Source organism: Petaurus breviceps, unplaced genomic scaffold, assembly GCF_028583685.1.
Source record: "Petaurus breviceps papuanus isolate PSGF00001 unplaced genomic scaffold, PetGlider_PUasm1.0 90897, whole genome shotgun sequence".
NCBI lineage: Eukaryota > Metazoa > Chordata > Mammalia > Diprotodontia > Petauridae > Petaurus > Petaurus breviceps.
This window is the reverse complement of record NW_027187374.1, coordinates 7878844-7893948: the sequence shown is the minus strand read 5'-3', so window position 1 is coordinate 7893948 and position 15105 is coordinate 7878844. Positions and strand designations below refer to the sequence as shown.

The window sequence follows — 15105 nt, the reverse complement described above, 5'->3', positions numbered from 1 at the left end:
AAATTAATTTCAATATTATACAAATAGCAAAAATAGGAAAAGAAGGAATTCTACCAACTTTATTCTCTTACAAATATATGGTCTTTATAACTAAACCAGGGAGTCAAAAAGTAGAGACCAGAATCATTAAAGAACAGTGATGATACAAAAATGTTAAATATAATTTAGGAAAGAGATTTCAACAACATATTCCAAATTTTATATACTATGACCAAATTGGATTAATATTCAAAAATGTAGAGTTAGTTCAATTTTAGGAAAATTATGAGTATAATTGACTTTATGAATAAAAAACAATGATCCCCAGAGTGTATCAATATATATACACATAGTAGCTGCTTAAGAAACATTTGTTGATAGGCAGGCAGGGAAGGCAAGTGGCATGCAGGGGGCAGGGGGGGGGGGGGGGCGTAAAGTCGTCTGACCAACCACAAGGGCCACTACCAGGCCTATCACCAAAGGGCTGGGACTGGAAAGAGCAAGGTAAGAACCAAATGTAGGGGCCCCTGTCCAGGACAGCAAATACTCCTGGGGCTACCACTCCATAGCCCAGAAATTTTTTACAAAGCCCCTATCAGGATGACAGAGTGAAACTCACCTGCTCCAACCCCCACTCTCCCCCCCAAAACATAGTAACTATTGCCACAGGGCAAAACCCTCTACAAAAAAGGCTTGGGAACCCTAGAGGAAGGGCGTGGTTAGGCCCTGCCTCAAAATGGATAGAAAGCAGACTACAAAGACAAAGACTCTGGAGTCCCACTATACTCAGAGGGAGGAACCAAACTCAGAGGGAGACAATGTGGACTCCACACCCACAGCTGAAACATCAACAGGGAATGGGTCCTAAGCACAAGAGAGCTCTCCTAGATGAGCTCAAAAGGAAACTTTGAAAACCAAATGAGAGAAATAGAAGATAAAATGAATAATTCTCTCAAAACCAAAACTGCAGAATTAGAAAAACATTATAATGAAGAAAACATCTTTCTAAGAAGAAAAGTGTATGATATGGAAAAGGAGCTCCAAAAACTGACCAAGGAAAATGATTTGCTAAAAACTAGAATCAACCAAATTGAAACAAATAACTCTATGAGGAACCAAGAATTAGTCAAACAAAACAATAAGAATGAAAAATTAGAAAAAGAGGTAAAATACCTCAATGGAAAAATAACTGACCTGGAAAACAGATCTAAGAGAGATAATCTGAGAATCATAGGCCTACCAGAAAATCATGATGAAAAAATGAGCCTGGACAACATTCTTCAAGGGAAAACTACCCTAAGATACGAGAACCTGAGGGTAAAATAGAAATCAAGAGAATCCATCGGACACCTGCTGAAAGAGATCCCAAATTGAAAAGTCCTCAAATGGTTGTGGCCAAACTCCAGAACTACCAGGGAAAGGAGGAAATACTTCAAGTGGCCAGAAAGAAATAATTCAAAGATCGAGGGTCCACAGTGAGGATTGCACAGGATTTGGCAGCCTCTACACTGAAAGATTGGAGGCAGTGGAATACAATTTTCCAGAAGGCAAAAGAGCTCAGGTTACAACCAAGGATCACATACCAAGTGAGACTGAGCATATTCTTCCAGGCAAAGAGATGGTCATTCAATGATATAACAGAATTCCAGACCTTCCTGATGAAAAAGCCAGAGCTCAATGAAAAATTCAACCTCCAATTATGAGATGCAAGAGTGACATAAAAAGGTAAACACACACACATACACACACCCTGCTATTTAATAAGAGCAAACTGTTTATAGACAAGCAGAGGGTATGACTATAAAATACACAAAATGGGCCTCCAGAATGATTTGATGAATACCATCTAAGAGCCTGCTCTGGGACCTGAAGCCACTCTGTTCAGAGCACAGGGAGACCTCAGTTAAAATGCAGGCTTCTTGCTGAAGAGAGGGACATTGGTCTAAGAAAATAAAAATCACAAAAGAATGGACAGTGAGGTACAGAGGGACAGAAGAATTCTGGATTTGATCGATGATGCGTGGAGAGAAGATAAGTTACCCTATGAAGATGTTGCAATACCATTGAATGAGATTTCTGAACCAGAACAAGACAATGGTGGCACAACAGAATCCATTAAAGAACAAGAGATGAAGTGGACAGACTTAGCCTTACAGTATCTACATGAGAACATTCCCCCAGCAGGAAACTAATTAAGTTCTTCTCTTCCATGGACAGATTATTGTGTATCCAAAATGTTATCTCATAGGTTCCCAAGTCATATCTTTAAACTGTGAGCCACTACTTTGAACAAGTGATTCTTGTCTACAAAGTAGAGTTTAAAAATATTTTTTCATGAAGAGATAACTAATTTAGATTGCTTAATATTAGAAGATTTTAACAAATATTTAGCTCCATGGATCTAAATCTCTCCATTAGCTTGTCTTAAACTTAAATATTCACCTATAACTTTGGTTTTGATGCTGTTGTCATAGGTCAGTACAATTTAGTTTACCTTTATATTTTCTTCAACAGTAGAAAGAGTCAGATAGAAACTGGGAGAATGATGTCAAATTACTCTGCTTTGCCTTGCTCCTTTCTTCAATGTCATACCAAGGGGTAGGACAAAGAATGTATTTGACATTAGATGTGAAAAACTGTTGGGTCTGTTATGCAAACTTACCAAGACATTAAGAGAAGAGAGTTCAATTTTATAGTTTTACCTCAAGTGTAAAATTAGCTAGGTAAGGTGCTGCATTTACTTTAGTCATGTATTTTGAGTTAATGTGTTTAAAATATTGGTGCCATTAATATGGAAATAACTTATTCACAGATGGAGTTAGTATTTTTTTTGTTTTCTTCCATTAAATTTAAGATTTGTGCATAAAAAATATATAAAATAAAATACACAAAATGACAATTTAAAAAAATCTTATTAAGGGCTACAAAGGGACTGCAATGGACAAAGAGGAATGAATGAAGTGGAAAAGGGTAAATTATGCCACACAAAGAGGCATAAAAACAATATAGCAGAGGAAAAGAAGGGAGGGAGATGAGAATCATATGAGATTTTCCCTCATTGGTTCTGGTGCAAGGAGGGAATAACAACCAGTTAAGCATAGGACTGTATGGAGAAGAAACGCAAAAAGTATCATTTTAGAGGGAAAGAGGGGAGGGAAAGGAGCTTCGCATGAGATTTGTTCCTTGTCACATTTGGTGTGAAGAAGAAATAACACACTTCATTAAGTATAAAAATATCCTAGAGGCAGTAGGAGGGGAAAAGGAATACGAAAGGGGAGAGTGTTTAGTAGGGAGGGAAGAAGAAGGGGGAAGGGGAGGAAAAAGGAGAGGGGCTGATAAGGGAATACTGAGGGAGGTGGTGGTCAAAAGGAAAACTATTAAGGGGGGGAAAGGAGAAGGGGGAAAAATATGAGCATTAACAGGGGAGGGAATAGGATGGAGGGAAAGAAACAGATAACAATCATAACTGTAAATGTGAATGGAATTAACTCTCCCATAAAATGGAGATGGATAGCAGAATGGATTAGAAATCATAATCCTACAATATGCTGTTTAAAAGAAACACATCTGAAACAGAGGGATACACACAGGGTAAAGGTAAAAGGCTGGAATAAAATATATCATGCCTCATCTAAAGTAAAAAAAAAAAAAAACCAGGGGGAGTAATCCTTATCTCAGATAAAGCAAAAGCAAAAATTGACCTAATTAGAAGAGATAAGGAAGGAAACTATATCCTATTAAAAGGCACCATCAAGAATGAAGCAATATCATTACTTAACACATATGTGCCAAGTGGTATAGCATCCAAATTCCTAGAGGAGAAGGTAAAGGAATTAGAGGAAGAAATAGATAGCAAAAGAAGACCTTAATCTCCCCCTCTCTGAACTTGATAAATCCAACCTCAAAATAAACAAGAAAGAAGTTAAGGAGGTGAACAGAATTTTAGAGATGATAAAAGTTTGACAGATCTCTGGAGAAAATTGAATGGGGATAAAAAGAAATAGACTTTCTTCTGAGCAGTTCATGGCACATACTCAAAAACTGACCATGTTCTAGGGCATAAAAACCTCACAATTCTATGTAACAAGGCAGAAATATTAATTGTATCCTTCTCAGATCATGATGCAATAAAAATTATATGCAATAAAGGGCCATGGAAAGACAGACTAAAAACTAATTGGAAATTACACAATTTAATCCTAAAGAATGAATGGGTCAAACAAGAAATTATAGAAACAATCAGTAATTTCATTCAAGAGAATGATAATAATGAGATAACATAGGTGCAGCCAGATAGCACAGCAAGTAAGAGCACCGGCTCCAGTGTCAGGATAACCTGGAGATCGAATCCTGGGCTCAGACACTTAGCACCCACCCAGAAACACCTGGCCGTGTAACCTTGAGCAAGTTACTTAACCCCAATTGCTTAGGGGCAGCCAGGTGGCTCAGTAAGTAAGAGCACCAGCTCCAGTGTTGGGATGACCTGGAGTTCGAATCCCAGGCTCAGACACTCAGCACCACACCCAGAAATAACTGGCCATGTAACCTTGAGCAAGTTACTTAACCCCAATTGCTTAAAAAAACAAAATTTTAAAAAATGAGACAAGATACCAAAATTTGTGGGATGCATTAAAGGCAGTTCTTAAAGGAAGTTTTATATCCCTGAGTACATACATGATTAAATTAGAGAAAAGGGAGGTCAATAAATTGGGCATGCAATTGAAAAACCTAGAAAAAGAACAAATTCAAAATCCCCAACTAAATACTAAATATTGAAAATGAAAGGAGAGATTAGTAAAATTGAAATTAAGAAAACTATTGAATTAATAAATAAAACTAAGAGCTGGTTTTATGAAAAAATCAATAAAATTGATAGACCCTTAGTCAATATGATAAAAAAGAAAGAAAACCAAATTATGACTATTAAAAATGAAAAGGGTGAATCTACCTCCAATGAAGAGTAAATCAAAACAATAATTAGGAATTATTTTTCCCAATTGTATACACATAAATTTGACAATCGTAGGGAAATGGATGAATATTTACAAAAATACAAGTTGTCCAGATTAACTGAAGAGGAAGTAAATTACTTAAATAACCCCATCTCAGAAAAAGAAATTGAACAAGCCATCAGTCAACTCCCTAGAAAAAACTCTCCAGGACCAGATGGATTTACCAGTGAATTCTATCAAATTATTCCAATACTCTACAAACTATTTGGGGAAATTAGTGAAGAAGGAGTCCTACCAAATTCTTTTTATGACACAAATATGGTACTGATACCTAATCAGGAAGAGATAAAACAGAGAAAGAAAATTATAGACCAATCTCCCTCATGAATATAGATGCAAAAATTCTAAATAAAATATTAGCAAAAAGACTACAGCAACTTATCTCAAGAATAATACACTTCGATGAGGTAGGATTTATTCCAGGAATGCAAGGATGGTTTAATATTAGGAAAATCATCAGTATAATTGATCACATCAACAATAAAACTAGAAGAAACCATGATTATCTCAACAGAAGCAGAAAAGGCTTTTGACAAAATACAACATCCATTCCTATTAAAAACATTAGAATGCATAGGAGTAAATGGAGCCTTCCTTAAAATAATAGGTAGCATCTATTTAAAGCAATCAGCAAGTATTATATGTAATGGGGAGAAGCTAGAAGCATTTCTCATAAGAGCAGGGGTGAAACAAGGGTGTCCACCATCACCCCTCTTATTCAACCTGGAATTAGAAATGTTATCAGTAGCAATTAGAGAAGAAAAAGAAATCAAAGGAATCAAATTAGGCAAAGAAGAGACCAAGCTATCACTCTTTGCAGATGATATGATGATATACTTAGAGAATCAAGTAAAAAACTACTTGAGACAATATATTTGGCAAAGTTGCAGGATATAAAATAAACCCACATAAATCCTCAGCATTCCTATATATTTCCAATGAAATTCAACAGCAAGAGATAAAAAGAGAAATCCCATTTAAAGTTACTGTAGACATTACAATATATTTGGGAATCTACCTGCCAAAACAAACCCGGGACCTATATGACCACAACTACAAAACACTTTTCACACAAATAAAGTCAAATCTAACTAATTGGAAAAATGACAATTGCTCATGGCTGGGGCAAGCTAATATAATAAAAATGACAATTTTACCAAAATTAAGTTATATATTTAGTGCCATACCAATTAATTTACCAAAAAACTACTTTATAGAGCTAGAAAAAAATAGCAAAATCCATTTGGAAGAATAAATGGTCTAGAATATCAAGGGAATTAATGAAAATAAATGCTAGGGAAGGTAGACTAGCTATACCAAATTTCAATCTGCATTATAAAGCAACAGTCATCAAAACTACATGGTACTGGCTGAGGAATGGAGGAGTGGATCAATGGAATAGATTAGGCACACGAGATTCAGAAGTCAACGACTATAGTAATCTATTGTTTGATAAACCCCAAGACCCTAGTTTTGGGATAAGAACTCACTATTTGACAAAAACTGCTGGTAAAACTGGAATACAGTATGGCAGAAACTGGGCATACACCATTATCTAACACCGTATACCAAAATCAAGTCTAAATGAGTGCATGATCTAGGTATAAAGGTTGATACTGTAAGGAGTCTCCCAAAACAAGGAATAGTTTACCTGTCAGACTTGTGGAGAGGGAAAGACTTTATGACTAAACAAGAATTAGAGAACATTACAAAATGTAAAATGGATAATTTTGACTACATGAAATTGAAAAGCTTCTGTACAAACAAAGCCAATGTAACCAAGATTAAGAGGGAGGTGGGAAATTGGGAAAGAATTTTTACAAGCTATGTCTCTAACAAAGGACTCATTTCTAAAATATACAGAGAACTGAGTCAAATCTATAAGAATACAAGTCATTCCCCAATTGATAAATGGTCAAAGGATATGAACAGGTAATTTTCAGAGAAAGAAATTAAAGATATCTATAAGCACACGAAGAAATGTTCTAAATCACTATTGATTAGAGAAATGCAAATCAAAACAATTCTGAGGTACCACATCTCACCAGTCAGATTGGCTAAGATGACAAAACAGGAAAATGACAAATGCTGGAGAGGTTGTGGGCAAATTGGAACACTAATGCATTGCTGGTGGAGTTGTGAACTGATCCAGCCTTTCTGGAAAGCAATGTGGAATTATGCCCAAAGGGCTATAAATAATTTCATATCCTTTGACCCAGCAATACCACTCCTAGGGTTATATCCCAAAGAGATCACAGAAGTGGGAGGAAGACCCATATGTACAAAAATGTTTACAGCATCTCTTTTTGTGGTAGCAAAGAACTGGAAATTAAGGGGGTGCCCATCAATTGGGGAATGGCTGAACAAGTTGTGGTATATGCATGTTATAGAATACTATTGTGCTATAAGAAATGAGGAGCAGATGGACTTCATAATTACGTGTAGAGGCTTATACGAACTGATGCTGAGGGAGAAGAGTAGAATCAGGAGAAATTTGTACACAATTACAGACACAACGTATGTGTGATGACCAACTTTGATAGACTGGACTCTTCTCAGCATTGCAGTGATATAAGTCAATCCCAAAAGACTCATGATGGAGAGAAATGTGTGCATCCAGAGAAAGAACTAGAAAGAAGTGAGTATATATCCAGATGGAAGCAAAATACCTGATCTTTTTCTTTTCTTGTTTGGTTTTATGTCCTCTTTACCATTTTTCATTCCATCTGATACAATCCATCTTTATAACATGACTAATATATAATGGGAAAGTATTTACATATCCTATACTTGACTGTATGCCACCATGGTGGGGAGGGGAGGGAGGGGGACAAAATGTGAAACTCAAGGAATAGTGGAATTGAATCTTGTAAACGAAAAGTAAACAAACTAATTAAAAAAAAACGAATAAAAAACAACAAAAATTATATAATTATCAGTAGTTCTAGAAAAAGTTTTTAACAAAATAAAATGTCCATTTTTAGTAAAACTGCAGAAAAAAAATATATATATATGGATCATTCCTTAATATACAAAGCAGTATCTATCAAAAAGACGAAAGTCAGCATTATCTGTTAATGAAGATAAACTCACGGCCTTTCTAGTAAGATTAGAGCTACAGTAAGGATGTACATTATCACCATTTGGCAAACTGTTAAAAATTTGCTAGAGCAATAAAGCAAGAATAAATAAAGGGAATAAGCTAAGCCTAGGCAAAGAAAAAATAATAATGCTTTTTGCAGATGATATGATGTTTTACTTAGAATGTCATAGGGAACCAACCAAAAATTAAATGAAAATAATCAAAAACTTCAGCAAAGTTATAGAATATAAAATAAATCCATATAAACCATTAAATTTTCTATATATTACCCAAAAAATTCAGCAGGATAACAGAGATGAATTCCACTTAAAATAACAATAGAATTTATACATAGGATTCTACCTACCAAGATACACATGAGAGCTATATGTACATAACTATAAAATATTCTTTACAGAAAAGTATACCTAAAAATTGTAGAAATATTAATTGCTCATGGGAAGGATTATTATAATAAAAGTGATAACACTACCTAAATAAATTTACTTATTCAATGCCATACCAATCAAACTACCACAGGATTACTTTATAGAACTAGAGGAAAAAAACAATTCATCTAAAGGAATGAAAGCACACAAATCTCAAGGTAAATAAGGTGGGGGGAGAGGGAAGTAGTAAAAAAAAAAACCCAACACAATGAAATCTAACAGTACTAGATCCCAAACTATACTATAAAGCAGTAAACATCAAAATGATTTGGAGTACTGATCAAGAAATAGAGTGGTAGCTCAGCACAATAGCAAAAGCGAACATACAAAAGAAAACAAAACTAGTAGTCTAGCATTTGATCAATCCAAAGACTCAAGATACTGGAATAAGGTTTCATTGTTTGACAAAAAAGACTTGGAAAACTGGAAATTAGTTTGCCAGAAATTACACTGACATCTTATACCAAAACTAAGATAAACTCTAATACATAAAAGACTTAGACATTAAGGATGTTATCATAAACAAATTAGAGAAGCAAGGAAGAAATTACCTTTCAAATCTATGGTTAATCAAAGAATTACAAACCAAATAAAGGATACAGAAGATCACAAAAGGCAAAATACATAATTTTGATGACACAAAATTGAAAAGGTTTTTTAACAAATACAGCACAGCTAAAACTAGAAGGGCAACAAGTAAGGGAGGAAAAAATCTTTGCAGCAAGTTTCACTGATAAGGGTCTCTTACTTCCAAAATGTATAAGTAACCAATTCAAATCATAGGAATAAGTCAGGGCGGCTAGGTGTCACAGTAAATAGAGTACCGGTCCTTGAGTCAAGAGGACCTAAGTTCAAATTCATCCTCAGACACTTAACACTTACTAGCTGTGTGACCTTGGGCAAGTCATTTAACCCCAATTGCCCTGCCCCCCCATCCAAAAAGAAAAAAAAATTTATATTAAAAAAAAGACTTTATAAAAAAAAAAGAAAAAGTCATTCCTCAATTAATAAATGGATTAAAGGATACAAATTGGCATTTTGCAAAGGAAGAAACAAGCTTTTGCTAGTTGTAGGAAAAAAGTGCTCCAAATCACTAATAACTAGAGAGTGAAAATTTAAGCAAGTCTGAGGTTCGATCTCATACCCATTAGATGGAAAATTTGACCAAAAAAAGAAAAATAATAAATGTTGGAAGGGTTATGACAAAATAAGCATATTGATTAATCAATGCATTTTGTTGGCTGAATTGAGTGAGCCATTCTGGAATATAAATTGGAATTCTACCCCCAAAACTATTAAACTGTGTAACTCTTTTGATGCAATTATAACGCTACTACATGCATACTTCAATGGGATGGAAAGAAAAAGAAAAGAACTCAAAAGTACAAAAATTTTTTTATTAATTTTTTTGTAGTAACAAAGCACTGGAAACTAAAGGGGTGTCTATCAATTGGGGAGTAACTGGACAAATTTTGGTTGATGAATGTAATGGAATATTATTGTGACATACAAAATAATGGAGATGGTTTCAGAGAAACCTGAACTGATATAGAATGATCAGAACCAGAAGAGCAATTTATATATAACGACAATAATGCAAAAAAAAGCAACTTTTAAAACCGTAAGATTTCTGATCTACTAAATAACCAAACACAATTCCAAAGGATTGCTGATGAAGCATGCTATCTTCTCTACAGAGAGGCAATTAAATCAGAGTACATTTTTTGGATATTGTCAAATGCAGGAATGTGTTTTGCTGCACAATGTATAACTGTTACACAAGGGCTACATTTTTTTCTTTCAGTGATGAGAAGTTAGAAGGACAAATTGCTTTCATTTCATTAAAAAAGGTAAAATTTAAGATAAAAAAAAGATCACAGCAGGTGGAGCCAAGATGACAGAGAAAAGGCAGGAACTTGCTTAAGCTCCCACACCAACCACCTCCAATACCTGTAAAAAAATGACTCTAAACAAATTTTAGAGCTACAAAACCCACAAAGTGACAGAGAGAAACAAATCTCCCACTGAAGGCAGTCTGGCAGACTGACAAGAAGGGTCTATCACCCCGAGCTTGGAGCCCAGTGCAGTCCTGTGTAAGACATGCTGGCCCAGACTCCAGGCGGCCCTGACCAGCAGCCCAGACTGGCCAGAGCAGACTTCAGGAGAGTGAATCACCAGCAGCTGGGCAGTTTCCAGACTTCTCAACCCATAAACACCAAAGAGAAAGTCAAAGGTCAGTGGGCAACTCTGTTGGAACTGGGTGAGGAGCAGGGTCTGGCCCCTGCCCTCAGGGCGAGAGGTGGGCACACAGCCTTGGGTGGTAGTCCTGGGAGTAAGGTACTCCAGTGTGCCAGAGCTTGAGGTAGCATAGCTCTGACAACTGCAAGAACCCCAAAATTTGAGACACACGTCTCTCCACTCTGGAAGTAGAGTTCTACTGTGGCAAAAATACTTAAAAGTCAACTAATTGGCTGGCAAGATGAACAGAGAAAGCGTACCCAGACTACAGAATTCTTTTTTGGGGACAAAAAGGATCAAAACATAGAACCAGGAGAAGAAAACAAAGTCATAACCCCTTCATCAAAAGCCTCCAAGAAAAATATGAACTGGTCACAGGCCATGGAGAAGCTCAAGAAGGAGTTTGAAAATCAAGAAAGAGAAGTGGAGGAAAAATTGGGAAGAGAAATGAGAATGATGCAAGAAAATAATGAAAAGTGAGTCAACAGCCTGTTAAAGAAGATCCAAAAATACAATGAAGAAAATAACACCTTAAAAAATAGATGAACTCGAATGGCAAAAGAGGCCCAAAAAGCCGATGAGAAGAATACCTTAAAAAGCCAAATTTGACAGATGGAAAAGGAATTTTAAAAACTCACTGAAGAGAATAATTCCTTCAAAATATGATTGCAGCAAAAGGAACCTAATGACTTTATGAGAAATCAAGATACTATAAAACAGATCCAAACAAATGAAAAAAATAGAAGGCAACTTGAAAGATCTCACTGGAAAAAACACTGACCTGGAAAATAGATCCAGGAGAGACAATTTTAAAATTATTGGACTACCTGAAAGCCATGATAAAAAAAACAGCCCAGAAATAATCCTTCAGGAAATTCTCAAGGAAAATTGCCTTGATATTCTAGAACCAGAAGGCAAAATAGAAATTAAAAGAATTCACTGATCACCTCTTGAAAAAGATACCAAAAAGAAAACTCCTAGGAATATCATAGCCAAATTCCAGAGTTCCCAGGTCAAGGAGAAAATATTACAAGCAGTCAAGAAGAAACAATTTGAGTATTATGGAAACACAATCAGGATGACACAAGATCTATCCAGCTTCTACATTAAGGGATTGAAGGATTTGGAATATGATATTCTGGAGGTCAAAGGAGCTAAGATTAAAACCAAGAATCACCTACCCAGCTTTTGAGTATAATGAGAATAATGTTTCATGGGAAAATATGGTCATTAAATAAAACAGAGGACTTTCAAGCATTCTTTTTTTTTTTTTTGGAGGGGGAAGGCACGGAAATTGGGGTTAAGTGACTTGCCCAAGGTCACATGGCTAGTAAGTGTTAAGTGGCTGAGGCTGGGTTTAAACTCAGGTCCTCCTGACTCCAGGACCAGTGTTCTACTCACTGCACCACCTAGCTGCCCCAATTTTTAAGCATTCTTTGTGAAAAAACCAGAGCTGAACAGAAAATTTGACTTTCAAATACAAGAAGCAAGAGACGCATGAGGAGATAAATAGGAAAAAGAAATCGAAAGGAATTTATTAAAGTTGAACTATTTACATTACTACATGGAAAAATCATAATTGGGGGCTGCTAGGTGGTGCAGTGAATAGAGCACTGGCCCTGGAGTCAGGAGGACCTGAGTTCAAATCTGGCCTCAGACACTTAACACTTACTAGCTGTGACCTTAGGCAAGTCACTTAACCCCAATTGTCCCTACAAAAAGCAAAAAAAAAATTTTTTAATGATAATTGGAACTCTTGAGACTTTTCTCAGTATGAGGATAGTTGAAGGAAATATATATATATATATATGGGTACAGAAGGGTGTATGTGTATATGTGTGTATATGTGTATACATGTGTACATAGACAGAGGGCACAGGATGAGTTGAATATTAAGCGATGATATCTAAAAAATAAAATTAAGAGGTGAGAGAGGAATATATTGGGAGGAGAAAGGGAGTGAGAATAGGGTTAATATTATCTCATATAAAAGAGGCAAGACAAAACTGTTACAATGGAGAGGAAGAGCAGAAAGATGAAAGGGAATGGGTCAACCTTACTCACATATTTGGCTTAAGGAGGGAATAACATACATAACTCAATTGGGTATTTTACCCTACAGGAAAGTAGAGGGGGAAGAGGATAAGAGGAAGGATGACAGAAGGGAGGGAAGATTGGGGGAGAGGGTAGTTAGAAGCAAACACTTTTGAAAAGTGACAGGGTCAAAGAGAAAATAGAATAAGTGGGGGTGGGATAGGATGGAGGGAAATATAGTTAGTTTTTTACAATATAACTACTGTGGAAACATTTTCCATAACTACACATTTACAACCTATATTGAATTGCTTGTCTTCCCAATGGGGGTGGGTGAAGAGGGAAAAAGAGAAAGAATCTGGAAATCAAAGTTTAAAAAAAAAAATGTTTTAAAAAAAATTTTTTTTACATGCAACTGGGAAATAAGATATATAGGCACAGTGGTTTAGAAATACATTTTGGCCTACTAGAAAGTTAGGGAGGATGGGGGAGGATATATGAGAGAACAGATTGGGGGAAGGAGAATTCAGTAGGCATGTTATTTTGGGGTGGGGGGTAAGGGGAGAGATGGCGAGAAAATTTGTAACTCAAAAGCTTGCGGAAATGAATGTTCAAAAATAAAAATAAATAAATAAATTGGGGGGAAAAAAGATTACAGTTTCAGTTAACTAATGAATGACACAAATCTTGCTGTAGGAAAGACAAGATTTAAAAAAAAGGAAGGAGATGGCAGACTGGGTAATGAGCATTGTTAGCATTTAGGTGTATCTGACTCTTCGTGACCCCATAGATCATATTGTCCACGGGAGTTTCTTAGCAAAGACACTGGGTAGGTTTGCTATTTCCTTCTACAGTGGATTAAGGCAAACAGAGATTAACTGACTTAACTGGGGACACACAGCTAGTGTCTGAGGCCAGATATGAACTCAGGTCTTCCTTACTCCAGGCCCAGCATTCTATCCACTGAGCTATCTACCTGCCTTTCTAATGAGTATAGAGAGGCACTATTCCTACAGGTAAACTCCAACATGAAACAGAAAAGGAGTTGAGTTTTCATAAAACATATAAAGTAAATATTATTATATAGGTACAATGTTCCCTTAAAGGTACAGCTCAGTACTTCCAGGCCCAATTTCTGGCTTTTGCTGCACTAAAAGCCTTCCACTCCCACCTCCCACTTTTCAGCTCCTTTCTTTGTATAGTCACAGTAATATTAGCTCCTTGAGGGCTGCAACTGTACATTTGTATTCTTATTGCTTCACACATTGCCACACATATAGTAAAAGCTTAATAAATGCTTGCTTCTTTCTTTCCTTCTTTTTTTTCTTTCCTTCTCAAGCACCACTTCCTGCCAGTGAACTTTCCTGATTACCTGAATCATCAGCACCTCCCATCAAATCACTGTGTATCGATTTTGTGTGACTGTATCTCTCACAGTGTCTGGTTGGCAAACAACAGGTACTCAGCTTGCTGAATGACTGACAGGTTTAGCACTTTGTGAGGGTGCTTGCATTAGGGTAGGGAAAGGAGAATTAGTGAAATAAGGAAGACTATATAGTTAGGTGGTACAGATAATAGAGCACTGGGCCTGGAGTCAAGAACACCTGTATTCAAATACATTTTCCCCCCAATTTTGTTCTCTTTAGTGCCATTTTTACCTCTTCTATTAGCCCCTCAGGAGTTTAATATTAGAGATCACATGAATCATTACAGTTGGTACTGATATTATTTCTGTTGCCCATTTCCCATTTTGTCAATTTGTTTGAATAATTCAGGGCTAAATCTTTTAAATTATATGCAATTTTTTTCTCACTAGTATTTTTAGTATTTAGTATTAGTATTTTGTCTTTTTACAAATTTTAATCTTGGTTCTAATGAGTTAATCATCTTACTGTATGTAGATGGCTCCTCACTGATAACTCCCATATCAAATAAGAATTATTTTCTTGAATGTTAAATTATAGTCAATTCAGTTTTTGTGCTCTTTTTTGGTGCTCACAATATCCAGAGCCTACCAGCTCTTTTTTTGAAAAAAATATTAATGAGGTGTGAGGTTTCTATATAATCTCCTAAGTCTTTGTTTTCTCTCAGTTCTTTCTCCCAAACTATGCTTTCCCATATATTTCTCCTCATTTTCACCTTATCCCACCTTTGCACTGAATTTGCCAAATATCAGCTTATTTGTGATTTGATTTGGAAAGTTATCAAAAAGCTACAGTGAATTTATCACCTTGTCTGCAGTAACTGATGTTAATGCATAAGCTGCAATTATCTTTACAGTGGTCATTCTACAAATACTTATCAACAGTAA

The 15105-nt window shown here is 35.9% G+C and overlaps 1 protein-coding gene and 1 pseudogene across 7 annotated transcripts in view; one reads left to right on the top strand and one right to left on the bottom strand.

The window, feature by feature from the left end:
* The window catches only part of ITSN1 (intersectin 1), a 327970-nt gene that overhangs the window by 263803 nt on the left and 49062 nt on the right, over positions 1-15105 (bottom strand). The gene's annotated exons all lie outside the window — the stretch shown is intronic.
* LOC138151339 (anaphase-promoting complex subunit 13 pseudogene) lies at positions 1888-2257 on the top strand (annotated as a pseudogene).